Source organism: Chiloscyllium plagiosum, unplaced genomic scaffold (assembly GCF_037043375.1).
Source record: "Chiloscyllium plagiosum isolate Xiang-an unplaced genomic scaffold, Cpla_swu_hap1 HiC_scaffold_35, whole genome shotgun sequence".
Classification (NCBI taxonomy): Eukaryota; Metazoa; Chordata; class Chondrichthyes; order Orectolobiformes; family Hemiscylliidae; genus Chiloscyllium; species Chiloscyllium plagiosum.
The window spans coordinates 24,999,313-25,016,187 of NW_028270173.1; positions in this window are offsets into that span (position 1 = coordinate 24,999,313).

The following is a 16,875-nucleotide window of genomic DNA, read 5'->3' on the forward strand; positions in this document are numbered from 1 at the left end:
GGTGCACTACTCCCCTTGGTGACATTGGCTGGGTCACATGATATCGAGGGTTGGTTTGTCTCCACATGATGCTGTCAATCTCGTCTGTTCTTGGTCAAAGACTTTGCTGCTCCTGGGACTGGGATGCAGTCATTACATTATTGTGTTTCAGGTCTGGGGTGAACTGGGCCCTTTGTTTCTTTCATATTTTCCCTGGAGCGTCGGAGGCTGAGGGATGACCTTATAGAGGCTTATGAAATCATGAGGGGCGTGGATAGGGCAAATAGACAAGGTTGCCCTGGGGTGGGGGAGTCCAGAACTAGAGGGCATAGGTTTAGGGTGAGGGGGAAAAGATTTAAATGGGACACAAAGGGCATCTTTTTCACACACAGAGGGTGGTGTGTGTATGGAATGAGCTGCCAGAGAAAGTGGTGGAGGCTAGTACATTTAGCAGGCATCTGGATAGATTCATGAATAGGAAGGATTGAGAGGGATATGGGCCATGTGCTGGCAAATGGGACTAGTTTCGGTTAGGACGTCTGGTCAGCACAGACAATTTGGACCGAAGGGTCTGTTTCCATGCTGTACATCACTATGTAGGGTGGCATGGTGGCGAGGTGGCACATGGTTACCACTGCTGCCTCACAGCACCAAGGACCTGGGTTCGATGTCAGCTACAGTTGACTGTCTGTGTGGGGTTTGCACATTCTCCCTGTGTCTGTGTGGGTTTCCTCCCACAGTCCAACAATGTGCAGGTTGGGTGAATTGATGAAGCCCTGATGAAGGGCTCTTGCCCAAAATGTCGATTCTCCTGCTCCTCAGATGCTGCCTAACCTGCTGTGCTTTTCCAGCACCACTCTCTCGACTCTGATCTCCAGCATCTGAAGTCCTCACTTTCTTCAGGTCAGGTGAATTGACCGTGCTAAATTGCCCATAGTGCTCAGGGACGTGTAGATTAGGTGCATTAGACAGGGGTAAATGTGCAGTAATAGGGTAGGGAGAATGGGTCTGAGTGGGTTACTCTTCAGAAGGTCAGTGTGGGTCTGTTCCCACACTGGAGGGATTCTATGATTCTATTCTAGTACTCAATTTGTGTATTGTTAACACTGCAGCACGATCTTGGGTGCCCTGCCAAGGTTAAGGGTAATCCTGTGTTTCTACGTCTTACCATCTATGAGCAGGAATCACGGGTGATCCCAATGGGCCATCAATCTTGTCAGGAGGAAATGATTCCTGCTCCTTCAGCCCGGAAATCTGCTTCACCGCGATTAAGATTAAGGAGGTGGATACTGATGATAGGGATAGTGGCTGGCACCATGAAAGCATTTTCGGGTTTTTGCCAGATTTTGGCAGGCCGCTGACCAATACTATATTTGAGGCACATGTGCAATCTGGCGTGTGAGTCTGAAACCACCGCTGTTGTGACTGCCAGCTCCATCTGACGAAGAATGGATTTCTTGAATGCAGTTCACATGAATGGCGAGTTGTGTGGGAGGGCTGATGTGTATCTTGACTGCTTACCTCAGTGTAAAGATAGTGGATGGGACTATGCCCCAGACTTGAGTGAACTCCTTTCCACATTTGGAAACATGACTCAGTGATTGGGGATAGTCACATGGTGGCTCAGTGGTTAGCAACGCTGCTTCACAGCACCAGTGTCCCAGGTTCAATTCTAGCCTCTGTCTGTGATTGCCCGAATGGAGTTTGTGCATTCTCCCTGTGTCTGCGTGAATTTGCTCTGGTTTCCTCCCACAGTCCAAAGATGTGTGGGTTAGGTGAATTGGCCATGCTAAATCCACCCTGACCTTAAATTTACCTGGACCATCTCTGACACCACCCTCCCCTTCCTGGACCTCTCCATCTCCATTAGTGACGACCGACTTGACACTGACATTTTTTACAAACCCACCGACTCCCACAGCTACCTGGATTGCACCTCTTCCCACCCTATCTCTTGCAAAAATGCCATCCCGTATTCCCAATTCCTCCGTCTCCGCCGTATCTGCTCCCAGCAGGACCAGTTCCACCATAGAACACACCAGATGGCCTCCTTCTTTAGAGACAGCAATTTCCCTTCCCACGTGGTTAAAGATGCACTCCAACGCATCTCGTCCACATCCCGCACTTCCGCCCTCAGACCCCTCCAACCGTAACAAGGACAGAACGCCCCTGGTGCTCACCTTCCACCCTACAAACCTTTGCATAAACCAAATCATCCACCGATGTTTCCGCCACCTCCAAAAAGACCCCACCACCAGAGATATATTTCCCTCCCCACCCCTTTCTGCCTTCCGCAAAGACCGTTCCCTCCGTGACTACCTGGTCAGGTCCACGCCCCCCCTACGACCCACCCTCGCATCCTGGCACTTTCCCCTGCCACTGCAGGAACTGTAAAACCTGTGCCCACACACCTCCTCCCTCACCTCTATCCAAGGCCCTAAAGGAGCTTTCCACATCCATCAAAGTTTTACCTGCACATCCACCAATATCATTTATTGTATCCGTTGCTCCCGATGCGGTCTCCTCTACATTGGGGAGACTGGGCACCTCATAGCAGAGCGCTTTAGGGAACATCTCCGAGACACCCGCACCAATCAACCAAACCGCCCTGTGGCCCAACATTTCAACTCCCCCTCCCACTCTGCCGAGGACATGGAGGTCCTGGGCCTCCTTCACCGCCGCTCCCTCACCACCAGACGCCTGGAGGAAGAACGCCTTATCTTCCGCCTCGGAACACTTCAACCCCAGGTCATCAATGTAGACCTCAACAGCTTCCTCATTTCCCCTTCCCACACCTCATCCTAGTTTCAAACTTCCAGCTCAACACCATCCCCATGACTTGTCTGGACTTGTCCGACCTGTCTAGCTCCTTTTCCACCTATCCACTCCACCCTCTTCTCCCTGACCTATCACCTTCATCTCCTCCCCCACTCACCCATTGTACTCTATGCTACTCTCTCCCCACTCCTACCCTCCCCCAGCTTATTTCTCCACGCTTCAGGCTCTCTGCCTTTATTCCTGATGAAGGGCTTTTGCCCGAAACGTCGATTTCGCTGCTCGTTGGATGCTGCCTGAATTGCTGTGCTCTTCCAGCACCACTGATCCAGAATCTGGTTTCCAGCATCTGCGGTTATAGTTTTTACCAAATTGCCCATAGTGTTGAGTGCATTAGCCAGAGGGAAATGGGTCTGGGTGGGTTACTCTTCGGAGGTTTGGTTGGGCCAAAGGGCCTGTTTCCACACTGTAGGGAATCTAATCTCTCTCCTAACTGTTTAGAGTTTTGCACTAACTGCCATTTGCACAGAACACCCTGTCAGAAGATCTCTCAGAGATATCATCAGTGAATGTTTGTTCTTGCCTGGGGAAAAACAAAATATACAGGGACAGTGAAGTCTTGCTTCAGTTATACAGGAGCTTGGTTACACTGCATCTGGATGGGGTTTGGTTCTGTTTATCTCAGCAAAGAGATCATTGCCATACAAGGAGTGCAACAAAGGCACACCAGACTTCTTTGTGGGATGGTGCGGATGTCCTATGAAGAGAGACTCAGCACACTGAAACCGACAAAGGTGAGCAATTTCTTTTAAATGGGCGTAGTTTAAAAATAAGGGGGATTCTATCAGATCCGCGATGAGGCAAATTTTATTTACTCAGAGAATTGTGAAGCTTTGGAGTTATTTATCACTAAGCTGTGCGAAGATTGTGAAATTTCTGATCACAATATTATGGGGTTGGGATGGGTAAAGCACATTGAAGATAGGATTAAGTTTGGGGTTAGTGTTAGGTTAGGGCTAGGGGTTGGGGTTAGTGTTAGGTTTAGGGTTGGGTTTAGGGTTAGTGTTAGGGTTAGGTTTCAGGTTGGTTTAGGGTTAGGGTTGGAATTGGGTTCAGGACTAGTGTTAGGGTTAGTGTTAGTGTTAGGGTTGGGTTTCAGGTTGGTTTAGGGTTAGGGTTGGAATTGGGTTCAGGACTAGTGTTAGGGTTAGTGTCAGTGTTAGTGTTAGGGTTGGGTTTCAGGTTGGTTTAGGGTTAGGGTTGGAATTGGGTTCAGGACTCGTGTTAGGGTTAGTGTTAGTGTTAGGGTTGGGTTTCAGGTTGGTTTAGGGTTAGGGTTGGAATTGGGTTCAGGACTAGTGTTAGGGTTAGTGTTAGTGTTAGGGTTAGGGTTGGGTTTCAGGTTGGGTTTAGGGTTAGGGTTGAAATTTAGTTTGGGACAAGTATTAGGGTTAGGGTTAGCGTTAGGGTTAGGGTTGGGTTTAGGATTAGGTTTGAAATTGGGTTCAGGGTTAGCATTGGGTTTAGGGCTAGTATTAAGGTTAGGGTTAAGTTTGGGTTTCATGTCGGTGTTAGGGTAATGGTTATGGTTGATTATAGGGTTGAGTAAGTGTTTGGGTTAGGGTGAGGTTTGGAGTTAGGGTTAGAGTTAATCCCTGATTATATTCAATGGTGGGGCAGGCTTGATAGGTTGAATGGCCTTCTTCAGTTCCTACATTCCCACAAGGAGAAAATAATCCTGGTTTAATCTGCCAATCTTTTGAATGAGTTTAGACTATCATAAGTTTTCACAGCCACAGACCATGAATCCTTCTATCTCTCTCCAAGTCTGATGACCTGTTTTATCTATTTGTACAATCCATCACTGACCATTCTCCCTCTCAAGCCATTGCAGATGCTGGAACTGACTTCAGGTTTCATTTTGACCAGAAGGAATTGATGCAAAAGGTCCATATCTGAAAGAGACTGATCTGATTCTCTATCTTTCAGTATTCATTGACATCATGTGAAGTTTCATCTTTGCATCTCTATTTTTACTTAACCTTATCCCTCTTTCTTAAACAACTTTCAGCAGTAGTTTGGAGCAAAACAACCTGTACTATGTTTAAAGCTTGACTGCTGGTTTCGTTTTTCATGTAAAGTTATACTTTCTTCCTAAAACTTGCAAATGCACATTACAAAAAATTATAACTTGAACATTATAGAATTTCCAATAAAATTTAGCTTGGCTCCAGGCAGCATCTGTAACTTGACATGATTATAAAATTCTCAATGTTCGCAAAATGCATTCTACCTCAGATATAGAATCCAAGAGCAAAATCACTTTAAATTAGAAATTATAGTTTATCAAGGATTTTTTATTGTCTGTATACTTCACACTCCACTCTGAGGTACCTTAATACATTTTCAATACAGTTTTGAATTAAAAAGGGGCTGACACACACACACACACACACACACACACACGCAAATTCTCAGCTTGCAATAGGCTTAGAGAAAATGTGTTTTATGTAGTTAAGACCATTGTTTTTTGGAAAGAGTTAAACTCCAATATTTGTTTGTTTTCTTCATGTGTTTCTGCACAGGACAAAACTGCTTTAATGACTCTGTACATATTTTCTTCTTGAATAAAGCAATTTCTTTGAAAATTAAAAGATTACTCGTATGACTTTTAAATGTGAGACATTATTCTACGTGTCTCATTTGATGCTGAGCCACAGGAAGAAAGTTGCAATGTACTATTCCATGGGATGTGAATATTGCTGGTGAACTAACAGTTGCTTATTGTTAAGAAGCTTGCTAGGCTACCTGTCAATCACATTGCTGTGAATGTAAGTTGCATCTAGGTCAGAGCATGAAAGAGTGGCAGATTTCCATCCTTAAAGGGTTTTAGTGAGCCAGGTGGGTTTGTTTTTAATGCTGTTGAGAGTTTACGTGGTCACCATTGCTAAGGCTCACTTGCAATTCCAGATAATTCATTGAATTTAAAATACAGCCAGCTAATCTGGAGTTATTAATGACCCCAGGGTATTAGCTCAGTCCTTTATTGCAGTGCCATTACTGCTGTCATCTTTACTCATTAGGTTCTCACTGTCAAGGACATTTCCTTTGGACTGAACACATTGTTCAGGAAAAGTACTCAGATTAGAACGGCCATAGAGGGCGCTAGAGTTTCCATCTCCCAGCACCAGTTGCTCTATGTCTGTGGACAGCACTGCATTTACGTTTTGTAATAGCAACTGAATATCCGAAAGGGGAAGACAATGTCTAGCTGGCTTCTTGAAAATAAAAACAGAAATCCCCAGTTCACCCCTCACTTCCAGCAGACACTGTGACTCTGACTCACCCCTTCTCCAAAAGTCTGGATCAGTGGTGCTGGAAGAGCACAGCAGTTCAGGCAGCATCCAAGGAGCTTCGAAATCCACGTTTCGGGCAAAAGCCCTTCATCAGGAATAAAGGCAGAGAGCCTGAAGCGTGGAGAGATAAGCTCGAGGAGGGTGGGGGTGGGGAGAAAGTGGGAAGACTTTAACCCCAGGGCATCAATGTGGACTTCAACAGTTTCCTCATTTCCCTTTCCCCCACCTCACCCTAGTTCTAAACTTCCAGCTCAGCACTGTACCCATGACTTGTCCTACCTGCCTATCTCCTTTTCCACCTATCCACTCCACCTTCTCCTCCCTGACCTATCACCTTCATCCCCTCCCCCACTCACCCATTGTACTCTATGCTACTTTCTCCCCAACCCACCCTCCTCGAGCTTATCTCTCCACGCTTCAGGCTCACTGCCTTTATTCCTGATGAAGGGCTTTTGCCCGAAACGTCGATTTCGAAGCTCCTTGGATGCTGCCTGAACTGCTGTGCTCTTCCAGCACCACCAATCCAGAATCTGGTTTCCAGCATCTGCAGTTATAGTTTTTACCTTCTCCAAAAGTGACTCCTTCTCTGGCAGTGACCCTTTGCCTCCAAAGTGACCCCCCCACCCCAACAGCAACACTGACCCCCAGTAAGTAATACTCTCGCTGGAACTGATTATCTCCTCCCACAGGGAGTCTACTCCTGCAGCAACAAGCTGCCCAGCAGTAACTCACCTCATAGCATCCGAGAGTCACAAGAGCTGTACATTACAGAAACAAACCCTTTGGTCCAACTTGTCCATGCCAGCCGCATATCCTAATGTAATCTTAGTTCCATTTGCCAGCACTTGGCCCATGTCCATCCAAACCCTTCCTGTTCTTATACCCATCCAAATGTCTTTTAAATGTTGTAATTGTACCGGCCTCTGCCATTTTCACTGGCAGCTCATTCCATTCACACACCACCCTCTGCGTGTAAATGTTGCCCCTTAGGTCCCTTTTAAGTCTTTCCCCTCTCACCCTAAACCTATGTCTTTAATTCTGGGCTCCCCACTTCAGGGAAAAGCCTTTGTCTATTTACCCTATCCATGCCCCTCATGATTTTGTAAACTTTATACGGTCACCCCTCAGCCTCTGATGCTCCAGGGGAAACAGCTCCAGCCTATTCAGCCTCTCCCCACACTGACACTGCTGAGAGAAATGAATTTGTAAGGACATTACACTTATGATTAGCCATAATCACATGAACTCTGCGATTTGTTCTTTCCCTCTGGAAGGAGTAGCCATTAAATCTCCACCAAACAGATTGCAATCATTCAAGAAGGCAGATCACTGTCACTTTCTCAATGCCATTAGAATTACTATAGTGTGGAAACAGGCCCTTCGGCCCAACAAGTCCACACCACCCCTCTGAAGACTAACCCACCCAGACCCATTACTGTACATTTACCCCCTGAACACTATGGACAATTTAGCACAGTCAATTCATGTAAGCTGCACATTTTTGGACTGTGAGAGGAAACCCACACAGCCTAGGTCCCTCGTGCTGTGAGGTAGCAGTGCTAACCACTGAGCCACCATGCCACATAGAGGGATAGGTAATACATGCTGGCTTGAAAGATTTTACTTTAAAACAAACACCACAGGAAACATGGTGAAATTGCAAGACAGCCAACTACTCTAAGAAATGTCAGCGAAAAAATGGAGCTCCAGTCTGCAACTTCAAAAACCAAATGAATCTGAATGGCTCAGACTTTTCCAGCCCCTGGTGCTGTAGAAGTGAAAGGCGAGACTGAGCTGGAATTTCATGCAGGTTTCCATGGCAAAGTCATAAAGCAGCTACAGACGTAAATGAGGAATCCGAACAAAACAGGGATGCAACTCTATTGTGAGCAGGGGGGAGAAAAACGCTACAAGCTGTATTTCATCCTGTACATCAGTGTAACAGAACAAAGGCAGAATGGGTTTTTAAATCAATCACGAAATATGTAATATCAGCATATATAGATTGTTGTTAAAGTTGCTTTTTAAAAAAATATCTGTTGTGGAAAAGGGAAGAAATGATTGCAGAAGGGCCCACAGATTGATCAAGGCAGAGTAGATTGTGGGTGACTTTTTTTTATTTCAAAAATATACTTTATTCATAAAATAATTTGATGGTCTGTACAGTTGATCATGCTATACATACGTAAACGTTTACATACAGAGATCAGAATTTATCATTTTTATATACAGGTCTGTACGTTTACCATCCATATATCCATATATTTAGCTGAGGCGTCAGCAGAGCCCAAATGACTGCGTGGGCCCCCTGTTCTTCTTAGATGTTACACGGTGGTCTTTCCCCACCGCGCCTTGGCGGCAGCTGCCCCAAGCTTCAGCGTGTCCCTCAACACGTAGTCCTGGACCTTGGAATGTGCCAGTCTGCAGCACTCAGTCGGGGTCAACTCCTTCAGCTGGAAGATCAACAGGTTTCGGACCACCCAGAGAGCGTCCTTCACCGAGTTGATGATCCTCCAGGCACAGTTGATGTTCGTCTTGGTGTGCGTACCGGGGAACAGTCCGTAGAGCACAGAGTCCCGCGTCACGGCACTGCTCGGGACGAACCTCGACAAACACCACTGCATTCCTCTCCAGAATTGTTCTGCGTAGGCACATTCCAGAAGGAGGTGTGTGACAGTCTCGTCCCCCCCGCAGCCGCTTCGAGGGCAGCGTGCAGTGCGGCTGAGAGTCCGGGCGTGCATAAAGGATCTCACAGGCAGAGCCCTTCTCACCACCAGCCAAGCCATGTCTTGGTGCTTGTTGGAAAGTTCTAGCTGATCAGGCAGGTGTCCAACCCTCTGTCCTGCACGTAGGCAATCGTATCCCTGAGGAGTGCGAGACTCTCAGTGATCTTCCTGCCCGGTACAGCACAGGTTTGGTCAGGGTGACATCCTTGATGAAGGGCTTATTCCTCAAACATCGACTCTCCTGCTCCTCGAATGCTGCCTGACCGGCTGTGCATTTCCAGCGCCCCACTTTTTGACTGACTCTCCAGCATCTGCAGTCCTCACTTTCTTCCAGAGTATAGAATGCAAATACACTGCACTGTGAGAGCACCACACAAATAAAAGGAGGCTAGCCCGGTGTGGTAAAACAATGCTTTAACTTGAAGAAACTGAGTCACTCTGCATGCAAGAACGAATGAAAGCAAGCCAATAATGGTGGTGACTGGGGAGGTGTCAGATGATGATTCTGATGAAACTTGACACCATAGAATAGGCTGGCATCTTCAGTCTGAGGGTGATAAGTGGTTTATAACTGCTCACAGTATGACTGACTGAAAGAAATCACAGCAGTGAATATGAAGATTCAAGTAGATATGAGTGCTTCATGCAACATCAGGAGCTTCATAAACCTGTCAGAAATGATTCAGGGTGAAGACCCAAAAATGAAGTCCTCAAAGATAAAGTTGAGGCAATAGATGGATGATACTCATCCTGCAAGCACAACACAATGAGAAGATAAATGACCAGCAGCTCCAGTTAGTGGACATTAAGCAAAGGTTATTATTTCGCAATTTAAACTGGTGTAAAAGTTTGAATTTGCCAGGAGAATTTGCAACGTTTCACAAGCTACTGAGCCATTGAGTGCTAAATAGATCCGAAAAGATGACAAAGATGTTGCTACAGATTGTTGAGTCTCTTCCTGGTGAAAATAAACTCAAAGTGGCTGAGACTGTAAGACCAACTCTGAGAACTGCCCTCAAGTCATCCCGAAAGTCAAGAGAGAGAAGTAAGGACAAGGAAGTGAAAACTCCGGCAGAGCAGAACTGGTAGCAGTGAACAAAACCTGGAAATCTGCCAATATGCATAGATCTCAACATTTTGATTAGTTTTCACTACCCAATGCAAACTATCGAAAACATTTTGCACTCACTTGCTGGGGCACTGCTACCCTTATTTCGGAAGATAGTTACTTCCAAGTGAAGGTGGATGAAATCAGCAGTTTTCCAACTCCATTTTGGCTGAACTTTGAGAGATACAGATGATTGTGTGAGCTGTTTGGCATTTCCACTGCTCTGGAATCGTATCAATGCAGGCAATATGAGATAATTAGTCCCCTTCCCTTAGTGGAAGCTGTCATAGATAGTCTGCTAATCTATGGACATGGAGACACAGTGGGAGAAACCATGTCCAGAATCTAGAACGAGGCAGTACTTGTAGTGTTGTTTATGTCCCAAGAACAAACAGTTGCATTTGCAACTACAGAATAAATGCAAACTGAATAGCACTTCTGGAGAAGGAATATTTTCCCAGGAACTGGTAGCTGTGCATTGCTAGCACCAATCAGTACTAGGGAAAGCCAGCCAGATGAGTCTTGGTTGAGCAAAGAAAGGTAGCTATTTAAGATGCCTGAGGTACACAGGTCATGACAGCCAAAGGACCTCACCCAGCTCCTGACAAGATGACAGCTGTACCCAAGGTTCACTGGCCAACAGGTATGAAAGCAATGCAGCAGTGAACCACCGAGCAAGGTTCGAGCCTGATCATCATATCATCAACATCTAATCTTTTGTAGGGATGGACAATGAATGTTTGCCTTGCTGGATGCTGTCTGAACTGCTGTGCTTTTCCAGCACCACTAATCCAGAATCTGGCTTCCAGCATCTGCAGTCATTGCTTTTACCTAGTTTTTACCTGGTTATGCCCATGTCCCATGAACAAAAACAAAATTGCAAACTCATTGCTAAGAAGATGCCGTGGTATTAAGCCACACAACATGGCTTGGTTTAACAGTCAAAGTCCAAGTGGCCTGCAAAACACTGAGAAAAAGGGAGAGGTGGGACATACCACCAGCGCACTCATTGATGATGTTACCTAGTTATGATAACATCTGAAAACAAACATTCCATCTCAGCGAGCAAACTGACATATTTATCATCAACCTCATCTGCAAACCTTTGCAAAAATTGCTAACACTGTGAACCTCTTCTGACCTGTGTAGCTTTAGACATATTTTAACTGAGATTTCTACTATTCAGAACTCCAGATCTCTATTCTCCCTGTTGCATTGAGCTCACACATAATTTGTCCTCTTGTGCTGTGTAATTTTCCCGCGTGTGCCTTTGAGGGGCTGAGTTTTTCGAATCATCGTGTGGAGTGACTTTGCACCGGTCTGCACAGAAACTGCTGTTACTTGAAACAAACAACTAGTGATGACAAATGTGGGACTAAGGCGAGTGGGGTCACTTTATACAGTGATACATGCAAAGTAGCACTTAGAGTAAGCTATGCAGCAAGGACAATCAGTTGTTATGTGCACACAGGCCATTAATACTGTTGGGGAAAAGTTAACATTCTTTGCCTGGAGGCCATTTTCCTGATTTGGCTGAGAGTTCCATTTTGTGTCCCCAGCCAGAACATTGCTGGCTGTGCATTCCTTACTGTGAGGTAATGTGAAAGGTTGTCCTTATCTTCCTTCTCAAGGTAGTGTCTCCTCCCTTTGCTGAATGATCAGTGCAGGCTGTAGAACCAATCAAGCTGACATAGACCTTCCAGTTAGTCACCCTCCCTTCTCTAGTTACTGCCTCTTCACAGTCATTCAGCCAATTAGGGATATCTCTGCTTAGTGTTAGCAATCTGTGTAACTAGAGCAGGTGGTGATACCATTTGATCTGTCCACTTGTAGAATGCATAATAGTGCTTTAGTTTTGAACTTAACGACTAACCTCTAATTTAGTACCAACTTGTAACCATGCCAAACTGTGTAATTAACGATCAGCTTCTATCTGTTTTCTCAACATAATCCCGTAGTATACTGATGTACTTTGGAATAACACCAAGCCACAGTGAGGACGGTGAATTCCCCCTGATATATCGTGTAATAAACGAATCAGTTCGCATAGTCCGAGTTCAAAAGTTTTCTTCAACAAATACAAACAGAACACTGAAGAAGGAATAGCATCCCAGGACTGAGCAGCCACCTGATGCATTGCTCACACCAACTCACACCATTGCCATTAAAAGTCCTGAATGCTTTAGAGAAAACTGGGACTGATGAAAATTTCTTTGTTCGTGCATACTGATGTTCTTCATTGATTGTGCGTATTGATAACTTGGTGAATGGAGTGAAGGTGCAGGCATTTTTTTTCATGGCAATGGGGAGAGTTGAGAAAATGCATTTATTAGGACACTGGGAGATGCTGGAGATCAGAGTCAAGAGTGTGGTGTTGGAAAAGCACAGCCAGTCAGGCAGCATCCGAGGGGCAGGAGAATCGACGTTTCAAGTGTACGCTCTTCATCAGGAATAAGCTCTTCCTGATTAGGAAAAGCTTATTTGTGAAGAAGCTTATGTTTGAAACATTGATCCTCCTGCTTCTCGGAAGCTTCCTGACCGGCTGTGCTTTTCCAGCACCACATTCTCAACTTAATTAGGACACTGTATACCTGTAACTTGCAATAGGCAACAAACCTCTGCTGCAAGTTGTTTTCACATTAAAGTGCACAGCCTTTTAGCATACCACATTGTCGGAGAAATTTGCCCAATAGGTGAGAGATCACAAAACGCAGCTCGAAGTGAAATTGATAAACAGTTTATTGCAAGTGATATCGCCGGAAGAGAAAATAGACCAGCTGACACAGAACTGATAGTCTGTATAGGTAGATCAGATTTCTCTTCCCAGAGCTGAGGATGAGACCAGTTTTATAGTAATGCTAATTGGATACTAATTGAAAAACAAATATTGGATGAATGTCCTGTTCTTTCTTTCAATGCAACATCCTGACAGTATCAATGGTTCCATTCCTCTTCACAGGTAGGTGTTAATGTCTCCTCTGAAGGGGTGAGGTGCTTCCATTGTCCTGTGCCTGGAGCATGTCCTTGCTGGTGCCTCTCTGTCTGACCTGCTCTTTGTGTGGCTTTGGTATTGCTGGGTTGTGAAACTGCCCTTGGGGCTTTGAGATATCTGTGGTGCTCTGTCATTGTCCATGGGAGTTTAAAGTGTAGTCCCTTGTCTCTGTGCTATCAATTTCGGCTTGTGAGTTGCTTGGGAATTCTGGGTGATCTGGTACAATTTGGCCAATTTTGATTTTGTGGGCCTATCATTAGCAAATCTTTTCCCACACACATGAAACAGATATTCAGTTTCTGTAATGGCTTTCCTATGCTGCAATGACTCTCTCCCTCTGTTGTGACCTTCTGTCTCCCCACAGTGCAATGAAACTCTCATCCTCTGCAGTTAGGCTTGGACAGCATTCAGACTTTGGTTGACCATTGCAATTGACACTCATGTCTGACAAATGCCAGATAGTGATTGTGAGATATAGGTAAATTAATGTTTCTTCTGCAGTTCTGTAATTCTGCAATTATAATTTCTGGTACAAAGTAAATGAACTCACATCAGTGTGTAATTGTTTTGGCCAAGAGCTGAGTCAACAAGAATGGAAACTAGGTGGAGGAAATATATAATTGTTTTTGTATTAGCTAAAGTGATATGCCAGCGTGAAACGTGATTGCAAAACAATAGTAGATATTCTGGACAAATAGATAAGATGTTGTGAGGGGATGAACTTAGGCCAGATACGGCTGTACAAACATCTGTTTCCCACTTTTACAGAGACACAGGAACAAACCCCAACTAAAGAGGTCATAGAGATCAGAATGGCCTCCAGAGAGGCCCAGATGGAGAGAATGGATAATGATGAAGAAAGAATATGCCTAACAATGACCTGCAGTGGGATGAGGTCAAACGGCCTTGTGAGGCCAGATATAAGCATTTTGTCACAGACAAGGCCGGATATGGCCGGAGATAAATGGGAGTAATGGAGTCAGTCTTAGAGAAGTGGAGGATGTAAACAGGGGGGGAAACAACGAAATAAGAAAAAAAATGTAGGAACCAAATTATATAAATATTGAGAATTTGTTGAATTCGGTGTGTTTTGTCCCTGCTTTGTGGACATCACACCCACTTGCATGTGTAAAATAAATGACACTACTGATTCAGATCTTGTCTTGGACTGAAATTATTGAAGTGAGTGAGCTTTGTTTCTCTCAATTGGGGGCTCGTCCGGGATTTTCTTCCATTGCCAGGGGGAGTGGCTGGCCTTGGACACTGGGAAGACGCGTCCCGTTCCCAATTGAGGAGCGGTCTCCTGTCCTGGTTTGGTCCACTCCCTTGGGCGACTGGTACGGATCCCACAAGAGAGACATCTGAATCAGACAGTGATAGGAGCTCAATAGAAAATACAGCGACAAGGGGCTAGGCAACTCTGTGCACAGATCAAGGTAAGAAAATTGACTTTTAAGTATTGCCTTGGTGGCCGGGATTGGGTTTTAGTAGTTAATAAGGGACTAACGAAGGACTCAATATGGGTTGTGCCGTGGGTAAGGAAAAAGCCTCCGGGAAAACAAAAGAAGAAAAAGGCAATGAAAATGGTGGCGGGGTCCCTTACAACATACCTCCAGAAAGTCCTTTGGGCAGGATGTTGTGGAATTGGAGAAATAATACTTGTACTAGGGAGACAGATAATTAAATATTGTTGTTTTGTATGGACTAAGGAATCCATCCTTTGTCCCGCCGTCTTCTGGCCAAAGTACGGGTCGGACGAAGACTGGGTTTGTAAATATCTGAATTTATATGTCAATGTGTGAGGGAGAGAGAATGAAAAGAGCTGTACAGCTGGTAGAAAGTTTAACCCTTTGTGATTTGGTTTGAATGAACATTTGTTTGTTGGTGATTGAATGTTTGTGTTTTATTCCCTGGAGCTTGAGTTCCAGGACTGTTTTGAATTCTGATTTTTATTATGGAAACGTAACATGATTTCTTTTAAGGTTAAGGATTCTATAGGGATTATGAAAAAAAAGAATGATAACTCCTGTTCTTTTTAAAGGCCATGACTGCCTTACTGTCATTTCTAACTAATCTCTTTTATCTTCACATAAAAGCGATTTATGGAGGACAGTTGAAGTTTCAGTTCAACATTAAATTGTAGTAAAAACGAAACTCCTATGGTTAATATCTGTGACCTTGGATTCGGCCATTGTTCATGCATTTAAAGTTTTTTTTTTAAACTTGAATAGACAAATTCTTTTAAGGCAGCTCTGATTATTTCACGACCTATAGTATTGTAATCGAACAACGATTGGTCAGGACTACTTAAGAAAACTAATTTTGGATTTAAATTAAGGGACTAAAACGGGATGATTACAGTGGATTTCAAAATTGGGAACTGTATGCATTTTACATTTTAAATATTAAGAACTGAATAAATGAACGTAAATATAAAAATATATTTACAAGTTAGGAACAGGCTTTAAAGTTAGTCCAGCATGAATTGAGGAATTGGTGTTTGAAGTTATGGGGAGCTAGAAATATTGCAATATTTCTTTAAACAAAAAAAAAAGAAAAAAGGGGAGAATGTAATGACTTATCCCCTTCGGGAGGTACCAAAAGGGGACTTATACGAGGAGCCGCCATTAAAATATGGGACAGGGAACACCCGATTGGAGATGGGGATGCTGGACAGGGAGAGGTAAAGTTTCCCATCAGAGACCCCCAGTGGGAAAACCAAAACCCGGAGCATAGAGAAGAAATTAGGGAATTGAAATACCTGATTCTAAAAAGAATAAGAGAGGCAGTTCTGAAGTCACAGAATTTAACTAAAGCCATTGAAGTTAGACAGGAGAAAGATGAGACTCCCTCAGCTTTCTTGCAAAGATTAAGAGACTCAATGCGGAAATATTCTGGAATGAACCCTGAGGACCCAGTGGCACAGGATCTTTTGAAAGTACATTTTGTGACAAAGGCATGGGCAGACATACAGAGAAAGATACAGAAGATAGAAGGATGGAGCGAAAAACCATTAGATGAATTGTTAAGAGAGGCACAGAAAGTGTTTGTAAAGAGGGAGGATGAGAGACAAAAACAGGAGGCGAAAATGATGGTAGCTACGGTTGATGAGGTAGTTAAGAATGGAACCAATAGTGAGCAACCGGAGTGGCAGGTGGCAGCATGTAGGACAGAGGGAGAGAGGGAGAGGGAGAGGACAAGGGGGAGCATTTGATAGAGGGTTTGAGCGACAGGGGCAGAGATGGAGGGCTCCACAGGCAGGATGCTATTATTGTGGAAAGATAGGGCATTTTAAGCGGGAGTGTCCTGATCTACAAAGGGAAGAAAGGGCAATTCCGCTTATGAATTTTGATGAAGAATAGGGGTGTCAGGGGTTCCTGCCCTCGGGGGCCCACCAGAAACCCTTGATAAACTTGAAGGTGGGACCCTGTAGGGAAGAGGCAGTCTTCCTAGTAGATACGGGGGCAGCACGGTCATCGCTGAATTTTAAACCAAAGAAAGTAGAAATGTTAACACGGTCAATTACTGTTTCGGGGGTAAAAGGGGAAGGATTTACTGTTCCAGTATTTAAACCTATGATGATAGAAGGTCCTAAGGATAGGGTCATAGGGGAACTGCTGTATATCCCTGATATAGGAAGTAACTTACTAGGGAGAGACTTAATTATCCTCTTTGGACTGGAGATTGGAATTCAGGAAAAAGAATTAGTTGTAGAAATGGCAATGTTGACAGAGGATGTGGAGAGAGAGATAGACCCTATTGTATGGGCTAGGGAAGGGAATCGTGGAAAACTACAGATCCCTCCCCTTCTAATAAATTTAACAAGGAAAGGGGATGTTATCTATGAGCGACAATATCCTATTCCCATAGAAGGACTGCAGCCAGTAATTGAAGGACTGATTAGAGATGGACTGTTGGAGCCATGTATGTCTCCTTATA